This window comes from Saimiri boliviensis (genome assembly GCF_048565385.1).
Source record: "Saimiri boliviensis isolate mSaiBol1 chromosome 19 unlocalized genomic scaffold, mSaiBol1.pri SUPER_19_unloc_1, whole genome shotgun sequence".
Classification (NCBI taxonomy): Eukaryota; Metazoa; Chordata; class Mammalia; order Primates; family Cebidae; genus Saimiri; species Saimiri boliviensis.
This window is the reverse complement of record NW_027412502.1, coordinates 2116375-2130742: the sequence shown is the minus strand read 5'-3', so window position 1 is coordinate 2130742 and position 14368 is coordinate 2116375. Positions and strand designations below refer to the sequence as shown.

The window sequence follows — 14368 nt, the reverse complement described above, 5'->3', positions numbered from 1 at the left end:
CAAATGTCAAAATTGACAAATGAGATCTAATTAAACTAAAAAGCTTCTGCACAGAAAACTAAAATGAAACAAAACAGATCTATCATCAGAGTGAATGGGTAACCCACGGAATGGGAGAAAATGTTTGCAATCAATCCATCTGACAAAGGGCTAATATGCAGAATCTATAAAGAACTTAAGTTTACCAGAATAAAACCAACTCCATCAAAAGGTAGGTAAAGAATATAAACAGACACTCCTCTAAAGAAGACATTTATGAAGCCAACAAACACATAATGAAAAGCTCATCATCACTTGTCATTTCAGAAAAACAATTATTGGAAAAGTCAGAAAACAACAGATGCTGGAGAGGATGTAGAGATATGGGAAATCTTTTCCACTGTTGGTGGGAGTGTAAATTAGTTCAACCATTGTGGAAGACAGTGTGGTGATTCCTCAACGATCTAGAAATAGAAATGCCATTGGACCCAGCAATCCCACTACTGGGTATATGCTCAAAGGATTATAAATCATTCTACAACAAAGACATATGCACACATATTTTCACTGCAGCATTGTTCACAAGAGCAAAAACTTGGAACCAACCCAAATGCCCATCAATAATAAACTGGATAAAGAAAGTGTCACACATATACACCAACAGCCATGAAAAAGAATGAGTTCATGTCCTTCTCAGGGACATGGATGAAGCTAGAAACCATCATTCTCGGCAAACTGACGCAAGAACAGAAAACCAAACACCACATGTTCTCACTCATAAGTGGGAGTTGAACAATGAGAGTACATGGACACAGGGAGGGGAACATCACACTCCGGAGCTTGTCGGGGTTGGGCCTAAGGGAGAAATAGCATTAGGAGAAATACCTAAGGTAGATCATGGGTTGATGGGTGCAACAAGCCCCCACGGTATGTGTATACCTATGTAACAAACATGCATGTTCTGCACATGTACCACAGAATTTAAAGCATAATAATAAGAAGAATAAGAAATCTACTTTTAATTATAAAGCTCTTAAAGAAAATCCTTTTGAATCTCTTACTACCACATCATAGCTGGGACAAACTGCTGATATTTTCAAAGTAACAAACATCAAACCAGAAAGAACTAGATTTAGGAACCAAACTCAGGTTGCTGTAGGGAACAGGGCAGAATGTTAGGATTGAAAGGTCACCACTGCTCCTTCAGTCTGGCCTTGGCTGGCAACCTTGGCTGACAAAAGATGGCCTAATGTGGACAGAAACTCTTAGGCTAAAAAAAAAAAAAAAAAGGGAATTTCTGCTCACTAGAAAATACATACGTGGCAGCTACAAAGTTTTAGCCAATTCAGATGACTTGCTTCCCAAAATTTGGAATATTCCCTTGGATTTGACCAAGTCAGAAAGATATGGTCATACTTGATGGAAGAAAAGTGAAATAACAACAAAATCTAAAACATAAATAAAAAAAGTTAAGCAAAATTTAAAAATGCACAATAAATATGATTACTGAGTGTTATAATATTAAGGAGAAATTAAAACCAAGTGGTTGGTAATCTTCACTTTTAGTCATTAAGGAAAAATTTTAAGACAAATCTCTAATTTAGCCACTTACCTGGAAATAAGGCTCAGGCTGATGACTGTTCTCTACCATCTTAGAAGTAGGAAAAAAATCACACTCACCTTTCCTGTCAGAAGCAAGCTGAGACTCAAGAAAGGAAGTGCCTGCTCTCCACCATCATGGAAGCAGAAAAACCTGTCTTCCTCACCGGAAATGAGAAAAACTTCACAAAAGGAGCTGTAAAGCAAAATCAACCTTAGCTCTGAACCAAATTTTGGGAGATCTGGGACTCTCCAGGGGGCAGAAGCTCCCAAACCTCAGCAAATTATCTATCATATTGGTTTGAACAATAAGGATAGCCCAGGTTGGTATCAAGCAATAATAACATTTATCAAAGGTCAGGGCCACATTTGTAATGTTCTCTCTCTCTCTCTCTCTCTCTCTCTCTCTCTCTCTCTCTCTCTCTCTCTCTCTCTCTCTTTTGAGGCCGAGTCTCTCTCTGTTGCCAGGCCTCAGACTGGAGTGCAGTTGCGAGATCTCAGCTCACTACAACCTCTGCCTCCTGGATTTAAGCAATTCTCTGGCCTGAGCATCCCAGGTAGCTGGGACTACAGGTGCATGCCTCCACGCCCAGCTATTTTGTTTGTTTGTTTGTTTGTTTTGTTATTTTTAGTAGGGACGGAGTTTCACTATGTTGGCCAGGATTGTCTTGACTTCTTGACCTCAAGATCCATCCGCCTTGGCCTCCTGAAGTGCTGGGATTACAGGCTTGAGCCACCGTGCCAGGCCCATGTCCTTCTCTTTTTGTCTTTATTCGTTTAGCCTGTTTTGTCAGAAACTAGGATTGCAACACCTGCTTTTTTCTGTTTCCCATTTGCTTGAAGGATTTTTCTCCATTCATTTTGAGCGTATGTGTAGGAGTTCATGTGAGATTGGTCTCTTAAAGACAGCATACTCAAATGAGTCTTGGCTCTTTATTCATCTTGCTGCCCTATGTCTTTCAGTTGGAGCATTTAGCCCAATTGGTTAGCACTGATATATATGGATTAGATCCTGACATCACGCTCCTAATTGATAATTTCACAGACTTGTGTATGTGGTTGGTTTTTTAGCATCACTGATCTGTGTAATTCAGTGCATTTTTGTAGTGGCTGGTGATGATCTTTTCTTTCCATATTAATTTCTACTTTTAGGAGCTCTTGTAAGGTAGATCATTGGATAATGAATTCCCTCAGCATTTGCTTGCCTGAAAATGATCTTATTTCTCCTTCACTTATGACAGTTTTGCTGGCCTTGAAATTCTGGGTTGAATTTTTTTCTTTAAAAGTTGAATATCTCTTCTGGCTTGTAGGGTTTCAGCTGAGCAGTCCACTGTTAGTCTGAAGGGATTCCTTTTGTAGGTGACCTTGTCTTTCTCCCTAGCTGCCTTTGACAACTTTTATTTCATTTTGACCTCAGAGAACCTGATGATTATGTGTCTTAGGGGTGTTCTTCCCGTGGCATATCTGAGGTTCTCCGGATTTCCTGAATTTGAATGTTGTTCTGTCGTGCTAGGTTTGGGAAATTCTCATGAATGATATTCTGAAATATGTTTTCCAATTTGGTTACATTTTTGTCATCTCTTTCAGGTACATTAATAAGGCATACATTTTGCCTTTTTACATAATCCTTTATTTCTCAAATATTTTGTTCATTTCTTTTCATTCTTTTCCCACATTCTTGCCTCTTTTCTTTCAGAAAGCCAGTTTTCAAGCTCTGAGACTCTTACCTTTGCTTGGTCTATTCTACTAGGTGGTCTTGCACATGAGATGGTGCTGGTCTGACCTCAGCACTCCTTAGTCTGCTTGCCTCTCCCAGGACCCCAGCCTGGCTACACCTGCTTACAGGGCACCCTTGGGTGCCCACACACATTACAAGAATTTTTATAATGCAATCACACACAATTACCATGTGGCTGCATTATAAAAATTCATGTAGTGTGCTTTTCAGCTCTATCACATCAGTTTATTCTATTTTAAAAAATTGTACTTCAGGTTATAGGTATATGCAGATCATGCAGAATTGTTGCATAGGTACACTCACGGCAATGTGGTATCCTGCCTCCATCCAGTCACCTACATCTGGCATTTCTCTTCATGTAATCCTTCCCTGACCTCCCCACCCCTTGGTGTCCCCCTGTTGGCCACCCCCAAAAAGACCCCAGTGTGTGATGCTCCCCTCCCTGTGTCCATATATTCTCATTATTCATCACCCGCCTATGAGTGAGAACATGCAGTGTTTGATTTTCTGTTCTTCTGTCAGTTTGCTAAGGATGATGGTTTCCAGATTCATCCATGTCCCTACAAAAGACACAAACTCATCGTTTTTTGTGGCTGCATAGTATTCCATGGTGTATGTATGTCACATTTTCCTTTTCCAGTCTATTGTCGCTGGACATTTGGGTTGTTTTCAGGTCTTTGCCATTGTAAACAGTGCCACTGTGAACATACGTGTGCATGTGTCTTTATAATAGAATGATTTATAATCCTTTGGGTATATACGCAGTAATGGGATTGGTGGGTCAAATGGAATTACTATGTCCAGGCCCTTGAGCAAGTGTTACACTGCCTTCCACAATGGTTCAACTAGTTTACACTCCTAGCAACAGTGTAAAAGTGTTCCTATTTCTCCACATGCTCTCTGGTATCTGTTGTCTCCAGATTTTTTAATGGTCACCATTCTAACTGGCATGAGGTGATATCTCAATGTGGTTTTGATTTCTCTAATAACCAGTGATGATGAGTATTTTTTCATATGTTTCTTGGCCTCATATATATCTTCTTTTCAAAAGTGTCTGTTCATATCATTTCCCTAATTTGAATGGGTTTGCTTTCTTTTTTTCTTGCAAATCTGTTTTACTTCTTTGTAGATTCTGGATATCAGCCATTGGTCAGATGGGTAGATTGCAAAAATTGTTTCCCATCCTGTTGGTTGGCGGTTCACTCTAATGATTGTTTCTTTTGCTGTACATAAGCTCTGGAGTTTAATAAGGTCCCATTTGTCTATTTTCGTTTTTGTTGCCAATACTTTCGGTGTTTTAGTCATGAAGTACTTGCCTATACGTATGTCCTGAATGGCTTTGCCTGGGTTTTTTCTCTAGATTTTTTATGGCATTAGGTCTTATGTCTAGGTCTTTAATCCATCTGGAGGTAATTCTACTGTAAGGTGTCAGGAAGAGGTCCAGTCTCTGCTTTCTTCACACTGGTAGCCAGTTTTCCCAACGCCAATTATTTAACAGGAAATCCTTTCCCCATTGCTTGTGTTTGTCAGGTTTGTCAAAGATGAGATGGTTGTAGATGTGTGGCATTGCCACCAGGACCTCTGTTCTGTTCCATTGGTCTATGTCTCTGTTTTGGTACCAGTACCATGCTGTTTTGATTACTGTAGCCTTGTAGCATAGTTTGAAATCAGGTAGCATGATTCCTCTTGCTTTGTTCTTTTTGCTTAGCATTGTCTTGGCTATGCAGAGTCTCTTTTGCTTCCATATGAAGTTTAAGGTGGGTTTTTCCAGTTCTGTGAATAAGTTCATTGGTAGCTTGATAGGGACAGCAGTGAATATATAAATTACTTTGGGCAGTATGGCCATTTTCACAATATTGATTCTTCCTAAAAATATGAAATGCTTCATGAATTTGCATGTCATCCTTAAGCAGGAGCCATGCTAATCTTGCCTGTATCATTCCCATTTTAATATATGTGCTGCCATAGCAAGCACTGGTAAGGTTCTTTATACCAGCTCTATTGCCTGTTAGCTCCTGCGATGTTTCACAATGACTTTTGGCTTCCTTGCATTGGATGATGACATACTTCTTTCACTCAGTGAACTTTGTTTCTGCCCACATTCTGAATTCTACTTGTATCATTAAAGACATGTCAGCCTCTGATCAGTTCTGAAAACTTGAACAGGCTGAACAGTTGATGTAATCATCTGGAGGAAAGAAGGCATGCTGACTTTTTGAGTTTCAGTGTTCTTGCACTGATTCTTCCTCATCTCTATGATCTTATTCACCTTCAACCTTAGAGGTTGCTGACCTTAGCACAGGATATTTTTCTTTTATGATATTTGATGATCTTTTTGGTTTGATTGTGGTGTAAGGCAGATGCAGTCAGCTGGCTTTGGTTTTGGAGGATTTTAGGGGGCCAATATTCATCTCCCAATTCCTAGACTGTGTTCTTTAACTCTGGGAAATTTATATTGGGTTTCGACTTTGTTCTCTGGCTCCTCAAAGTTTGGATTCTACTGCACTGAAGGCTGCAAAGTGTGGCAGCTGTGGCAGAGTGCTAGCAGATGCAGAAGTGCCTGCCTCCCTGTTGGCATTCACCCAATGGTGGAAGTGGTGGAGGCAAGACCACTTTGTGGGAGCCAGGGGACCCCTGCTGTGTGTGCTGTTGCACTGGAGGTGCAGGCTGGGGTGCTGGCCTGTGCAGGTTTGGGTGCCTTCTCTGTGACCCCCTAAGCAGCAGCAGTCACTCAACGCATATTAGGGTCTCTTTTTTGTGCACAACATTAGCACAAGGGCAAGTTGTTGGCAGAGTTGCTTCTATTGGTTCTGTGCCTACCATCGCTATCTCTTCAATGGGAGTTCAGGTGGGTTGAAGTGTGTGCTACAGTCCCATGTGCTGGTAGGGCAAGTACAGCAAAATCCACTCATGTAAACACACAGCAGCAAAGCGATGTAGGAAGTTTGTGTATAAAGAGCTGTAGTATGGAGAGGCAATGTAGAGGCTGGTGCATGCCTGAAGGGTCCACGTTGCTGCATCTCTTCACTCCTCAGGCATGGTCCACTGGCACAGAAACAAAGGTGTGGGCAGCTGAGAGTGCCCTGTAGGCAGGTGTGGCCAGGCTGGGGCCCTGGGAGAGGCAAGCAGACTAAGGAGTGCTGAGGTCAGACCAGCTTCATCTCATGTGCTAGAATGCCCAGCAGAGATCAGGTCTCAGAGAACTCTCTGAAAAGTGAGGCCCCAGCACAGCACAGCTGCTCTACAAAAACGTGGCCAGACTTCTTTTTTAAGCAAGTCTCCTTTTATTAAGAGGGAAACTCGCACACCTTATCTCTGCTGGGCAATCTTCACATGAGATGTGGCTGATCTGACCTCCACACTCCTAAAGTGCTAGGATAAAGTGTCTCATAAGACCAAGTAGAGCCTAGAGAGATAGCTGTGCCTGCCCTCTGAGCTTCACATCAGCTGGCTTCCTGCTCCATCACTTTGCTTGTCTCCTGGGGGCTCTACCCCAGAGAGATGTGAGTTAGCCATCACTTAGTGTAATTAGCCCAGGATGGAGGGTCTGTGCTGTGGGCCCAAGCCAGGGTTCCCTGTCTCGTGATAAGCCATGGGGGGTATGTGGTATCCACAAGAGATGGACTGCCTTGTTCCTTGGGTCAACTGCAGCTTGTTAGAGTTATCAATATGGCACTTATAGTTTTTGCTTTCTTGATATTCTGAAGGTAACAAGGGCAGATACACTGCAGAGGCAGTGGCAGAGAGGATTTCAGTCGATCTGTGAAGCTCTGTCCAAGGAATTGCCAAGTTGCTACTGGCTTGATGGCTTCAGTGGGGCCTGGATAAAGATCCAAGCTGGGAGGACCTGCTCATCGAGGAGATATGGAAACCAGCACCCACGTAACGGTTCAGCCACTTTCCTATAAGGCTGCTGTGGTATACTGGGGGTCCACTCCAGTCCCTAATTGCCTTATATCTTCCAGTGCCTCAAGGTATCACTAGCGAAGCCTGCAAAAAGGCAGAGATAATAGCCTGCCTCTTCCTCTGGGACCTCTGTACCACTGAGGTACAATCCTGTTGCCAATCTGGACACAACTATGGGAGGTGGCTGGAGACAAGTTCAGAAGTCTTGTCTAGTCAGGAGGAACAAGAACAGAGACTTGCTTTAAAAAAAGTCTGGCCATGTTTCTGTAGAGCAGCTGTGCTGTGCTGGGGGTTCACTTCAGCCCCTGGTTGCCTCAGACACTCTGAAGTCCCAAGGTTGGAATGGCTGAGTCGCCTAAACAGCAAAGATGACAGTCTGGTCTTCCCCTTGGAAGCTCTGACTCAGGGAGGCCTGAATCATCTGTCAGCCAGAGAACAGCAGTGAAGGCAGCCAGAAACCCTGTTGAATGGCTTTACCCAGTGATTAGAAATGTGTTTGGGGACTGACTTAAACAAGGGTCTGGCCATGTTTTTGCGAGGTGGCTCTGCTGTGCTGAGCTACCACTTACACCCCTGGTCAGCTTGGGTTCTACAAAGCCCTCAGGCCAGAACCTAGTCATCCAAACAGCAAAGTTGGTGGCCCGCCCCTCTCTGTGGGAGCTCTGTCTAAGGAATGTTTCAAATCTCCATTGACCAGAGAACACCTGTGAGAGTAGCAGTAAGCCCCAGGTGGGAGGTCCTGTTCAGTAAGAAGGAACAGGATCAGGAGCCTGCTTTCAGAAGCAGTCTGGCCATGATTTGGTAAAGCAGCTGTGCTGTGCTGTGGGAACTCTTCTGCCCCTGGTGGGTTTGTACTCTCCAATGCCCTTAGCTGGAATAATTAAGTTCCTCCAACAGGAAAGATGACAGCCTGCCCTGTCTTTTCTCTCACAGTTTATCTTGTGTGATGGAGCTGAAATTTTAGGCTGTTAATTTTTACAATAAGCATTACAGTTGTTCAGAAAGAATCTTGCTGTTCTCTTTCAGTTTAGATGTATGAGAATTCATTGTCTCCTGTAAATAAACCTGTTCAGGTTTTGTTCTCTGAAAAGAAGTCTTTTTCTGCTATCTGGCTTTGGTCACATTCATGTAGACCAGTAGCCAGTCTAAAATGACATGATTGAATTTCCATTTCCAGTGTTTCCTAGTTGTGTCTTACATTCTCCAATTCAGAACTGACCATTTTATTCTTCGTTGTCAAAATGCTAAGCTGTCCACTGTCCTTAAAATACCATCTTTGTTCATTCTTCTTTATCCAATTTTATAGGTTTTAGAATATTAGCATTTTTTCCTTTCACACTTTCAATGTCCTCCAAAAATTTCTTTGCCCTTAGTGGGTTCTCCTGTTTTATTGTGTCTAGTTCCAGTCTAAGCATGGCAATTTTCCCCCACAACATGCTAATTTCATGCAAGAGATCTTTTTTTTTTTTCTTATGGCTAAGAGAACTCTAAGTCAACAAAAGAACACTTTAGTTAGCATACAATAGAATAACATATCATAATTTCCTCTGAATTTAAACCATAACATGTTTATTTGTATAATGAAAGAATTCCCATGGTTAATATGTAACTGAAAAAAAGTTGGACAAAACTTGAAACCAGTGTAAATTCAAGAAAGTTTCAATATTGATTTAAATACCATGAAAAATAAATCACTAGAGGATTTTAAAGAATTTCGGAGTTGGAAAAGCCTTTCTCTGAATTACAAAATAGCCATAGGCATAAAATATAAGATTAATACGTTTGACTACGTTTTAAAAATTGGATTTACACTCTAATATCTATTCTATAAACCACACCATTGTAAGAACCTTAGGTATGCATACATTTGGAAAGAAGCAATTCCTCAAAGTTTTTAAGTCTCTTTTTCTGAAGAAAGCTTTATCAATATATGACTTTTCTAATACTGTTATAGTCAGTTATAAGAATTACATTTATTCATAACTGTTAAATCTAAGTATCATATCCTTCTATATTTACACATCTGCATCTAAGCATTGTGCTTCTACATACAACTCTGAACTCATTTACGATCAGGATTCTTAGAGAAATAAGAAAATCTATGTGGCTGGGTACTGTGGCTCACACATGTAATCCCAGCACAGTGTAAGGTTCAGTGTTGTATGTAGCACTAAACTTCTACATGTGGCCGTGTGCAGTGGCTCACACCTATAATCCCAGCTCCTGAAGCAGGTGGATTACGAGGAAAGAAGTTCAAGACAAGTGTGGCCAACATAGGGAAACCTCATCTCTACTAAAAATTAAAAAATTAGCCAAGTATAGTGCTGTGCACCTGTAATCCCAGCTACTCAAAAGGTTTAGGTAGGAGAAACACGTGAACCAGGAGGTCGAGGTTGCCACCGATTCAACTGAAAGGGAGGGGGCTGAGACAGGAAACTAGACGATCTGGCTTGATGGGTACCACCCCCACAAGACAAGAAATCTGAAACACTCTGTATTAGGAGTTTCACCATAAGTGCAGCTTGACCCGGGATGGTCCAGCTCAGTGGGGGGAAGGGCGTCCCCCACTACTAAGGCAGTGTGCCACTACCAATGCAGTTCATGCAGTAGATGGGCAGAGCCTGTGGCAGCTCAGCATTACCTCTGCTAACAGACTGTGACTAGACTACTCTGCGCTGGACAGGGCATCTATGAAAAAATGCAGCAGCACGACAGGAACATATAAATAAAGCTGACCTTTCTAGGACAGAGCACCTGGGAAAACAGGAGGTTATGAGTTCAGCTGCAGTAGACTTAAATGTATCAGCCCAGCACCTCTGCAAAAAACAACAGAACTCCCAGCACAGCACGTGAGCTCTTATAAGGGACAGACTGTCTCCTCAAGCAACTCTCTGAGCCCCATATACCCAAAAAGACACCTCATAAAGGAAAGCTCAGGCCAACATCTGGTGGGTACCCTTCTGGGATGAGGACAGTAGAGGGAGAAGCCAGCAGCAACCCTGGCTGTTCTGCAGCCCCTGCAGGCGATCCCGAGGTGAGTGTGATCTGGAGTGGATCCCCAGTGGTTCTGCAGCAGAGGGGCCTGACTGTTAGAAGGAAAACTAAGAAGCAGAAATAAATAGCTTCAACATCAACAAAAAGGATGTCCACTTAGAGACCCCACCTGAAAGTCACCAACTACAAAGATCACAGGTAGATAAAGCCACTAAGAGGGGAAGAAACCAGCATAAAAAAGAAGAAAACACTAATAACCAGAAGGCCTCTCCTCCTCCAAGGGATTATAACTCCTCACCAGCTAGGGATCAAAGATAGGTGGAGAATGAATCTGATGAACTGACAGGAACAGGTTTCAGAAAGTGGGTAAAAACAAACTTCTCAGAGCTAAAAGAACATGTGCTGACCCAATGCAAAAAAATTAAGAACTTAGATGAAAGGTTAGATGAGATGCTGACTAGAATAAACAGCTTAGAGAAGAATAGAAATGACTTGATGGAGCTGAAAAACAGCACAACAACTTCATGAAGCATCAAGTCTTAATAGCTGAATGGACCAAGCAGAAGAAAGAATATAAGAGATTGAAGATCAACGCAATGAAATAAAATGAGAAGGCAAGAATAGGGTGAAAAGAAATGAACAAAGCCTCCAAGAAATATGGAATTCTGTGAAAAGACGTAATCTACGTTTGATAAGCATACGTGAATGTGACAGAGAGAATGAATGCAGGTTGGAAAACACTCTTCAGGATATTATCCAGGAGAACTTCCCCAACCTAGTGAGGCAGGCCACCATTGAAGTCCAGAAAGTACAGAGAACACCACAAAGATATACCTAAAGAAGAGCAACCTCAAGGCACATAATCATCAGATTCACCAGTGTTAAAATGAAGGAAAAAATGCTAAGGGCAACAAGAGACAAAGGGAAGCCCACCAGACTCACAGCAGATCTCTCCACACAAACTCTACAAGTGAGAAGAGAGTGGGGGCCAATAGTCAGCATCCTTAGAGAAAAGAACTGTCAACCTAGAATATGATATCCAGCCAAATTAAGCTTCACATTCGAAGGAGAAAGAAAATCCTTTATGAACAAGCAACTACTGAGAGATTTTCTCACCACCAGGCCTGCCTTACAAGAGCTCCTGTAAGAAGCACTAATCAAGGAAAGGAACAATCAGTAACAGCCACTCCAAAAATGTACCAAATGGTAAAGACCATAGATACAATGAAGAAAATTTGTCAACTAAAGGACAAAACAGGCAGCTAGCATCAAAATGGCAGTATCAAATTCACACATAACAGTATTAAACTTAAATGTAAATGGACTAAATGCCCCTATCAAAAACACAGACTGCCAAATTGGATAAAAAGTCAAAAGCGGCCCTGTGTGGTGGCTCAAGCCTGCAATCCCAGCACTTTGGGATGCCAAGGTGGGTGGATCACGAGGTCAAGAGATCGAGACCATCCTGGTCAACATGGTGAAACCCTGTCTCTACTAAAAATACAAACAATTAGCTGGGCATGGTGGCACGCGCCTGTAATCCCAGCTACTCAGGAGGCTGAGGCAGGAGAATTGCCTGAACTCAGGAGGTGGAGGTTGCGGTGAGCCGAGATCGCGCCATTGCACTCCAGCCTGGGTAACAAGAGTGAGACTCTATCTCAAAAAAAAAAAAAAAAAAATCAAAACCCATCTGTGTGTTGTATTTGGGAAGCCCATCTCATGTGCAAGGACATGTGTAGGCTAAAAATGAAGGGATGGAGGAAGACATATCAAGTAAATGGAGAGGAAAAAAAAAAAAAAAAAAGCAGGAGCTGCAATCCTAGTCTCTGATAAAATGGACTTTAAACCAACAAAGATCAAAAGACACAAAGAAGGGCATTACATAATGGTAAAAGGATCAATGCAACAAGAAGACCTAATGATCCTAAACATATACACACACAATACAGGAACACCCGGGTAGCACCCAGGTACATAAAGCAAGTTCTTAATGACCTACAAAGAGACTTAGACTCCCACACAGTAATAGTGGGAGACTTTAACACTCTATTGTTAATATCAGACATATCAACGAGACAGAAAATTAACAAGGATGTCCAGGACTTGAACTCAGATCTGGACCAAGCAGACCTAATGGACATCTACAGAAATATCCACCCCAAATCCACAGAATATACGTTCTGCTCAGAAGCTGGTTTTTTGAAAGGATCAACAAAATAGACTCCTAGCAGAGTTAATTAAATAGAAAAGGGAAAAGAATCATATAGATGCAACAAAAACTGACAAAGGGGATATCACCACTAATTCTACAGAAATTCAAACTACAATCAGAGATTACTACAAATACTTCTATGCACATAAACCAGTAAACCTGGAAAAAAAGGATAAATTCCTGGACACTTACACCTCCCAAACCTAAACCAGGAACAAGTTGAAACCTTGAACAGACCAATAACAAGGACTGAAGTTGAGGCAGCAATTAATAGCCTACCAACCAAAAACAGTACAGGCCCAGAGGTGTTCACAGCTGAATTCTACCAGACATACAAAGAGGAGCTAGGACCATTCATTCTGAAACTAACCCAAACAATATACAAAGAAGGAATCCTTCCTAAATCATTTTATGAGACCATCATCATCCTGATACAAAAACCCGGCAGAGACTCAAAACAAAACAAAAAAAAATGGTCAGGCCAATCTCCATGATGAACACAGATGCTAAAATCTTCAATAACATACTGTCAAACGGATTGCAGCAGCACATCAAAAAGCTTCTCCATCATGATCAAGTAGGCTTCACTCTGGGGCTGCAAGGCTGGTTCAACATATGCAAGTCTATAAATGTAAACCACCACATAAACAGAACCAAAGACAAAAACCACATAATTTTCTCAATAGATGCAGAGAAGGCCTTTGACAAAATTCAACAGCTCTTCATGTTTAAAACAAAACAAAACAAAACTCTCAATAAACTAGGTATTGATAGAATGTATCACAAAATGATAAAAGCTATATATGACAAACCTACAGCCAATATCATACTGAACGGGCAAAAGCTGGAAGAATTCCCTTTGAAATCAGGCACTAGACAAGGATGCCCTCTCTTACCACTCTTATTCAGCATAGTATTGGAAGTTCTAGTCAAAGCAATCAACCAAGAAAAAGAAATGAAGTGTAATCAATTAGGAAAGAAAGAAGTCAAACTGTCTCTATTTGTAGATGACATGATTGTATATCTAAAAGTCCCCATCGTCTCTGCCCAAAATCTTCTCAAACTGATAAGCAACTTCCACAAAATCTCAGAATACAAAATAATATGCAGAAATCACAAGCATTCGTATATACCAATCACAGGCAAACAGAGAGCCAAATCAAGAAGGAACTCCCATTCACAATTACTACAAAGAGAATAAAATACCTAGGAATATAACTAATAAAGGATGTAAAGGACCTCTTCAAGGAGAACAACAAACGAAATAAGAGAGGAGACAAACAGATGGAGAAACATTCCATGCTCACGGTTAGGAAGAATCAATAGGTCAAAATGGTCATACTGCCCAAAGTAACCTACAGATTCACTGCTATCCCCATCAAGCTTCCAATGACCTTCTTCACATAACTGGAAAAAAAACACTTTAAACTTTATATGGAATCACAAGAGACCCCACATAGCTAAAACAATCCTGAGAAAAAAGAACAAAGCTGGAGGCATCACACTGCCAGACTTCAAACTATATAGAGGCTACAGTAATCAAAACAGCATGCCACTGGTACCAAAACAGAGACATAAACCAATGGAACAGAACAAAGACCCCGGAACACACATCTAAAGCACCACACATCTAGAACCATCCGGTCTTTGACAAACCTGGCAAAAACAACAACGGGGAAAGGACTCCATGTTTAATAAGTGGTGTTGGGAAAACTGGCTAGCAATGTGCAGAAAGCAGAAACTGGACCCCTATTTGTCACCTTACACTAAAACTAACTCAAGAAGGATCAAAGATTTAAACATAAAACCTCACATGATAAAAACACTAGAAGAAAACAGGCAAAACCATCCTGGACATAGGCATAGGCAAGGATTTCATGACTAAAACACCAAAAGCAATGGCAATAAAATCCAGGATAGACAAATGGGATCTTATTAAA

At 41.4% G+C, this 14368-nt stretch overlaps 1 long non-coding RNA gene and 1 other non-coding gene across 3 annotated transcripts in view; both read right to left on the bottom strand.

Moving 5' to 3' along the window:
• The window catches only part of LOC141583197 (uncharacterized), a 776849-nt gene that overhangs the window by 403916 nt on the left and 358565 nt on the right, over nt 1–14368 (bottom strand). The window lies entirely within an intron of this gene.
• LOC141583229 (U6 spliceosomal RNA) lies at nt 5185–5291 on the bottom strand. The gene has a single exon (XR_012515922.1). It is a non-coding gene; the product is annotated as a U6 spliceosomal RNA (small nuclear RNA).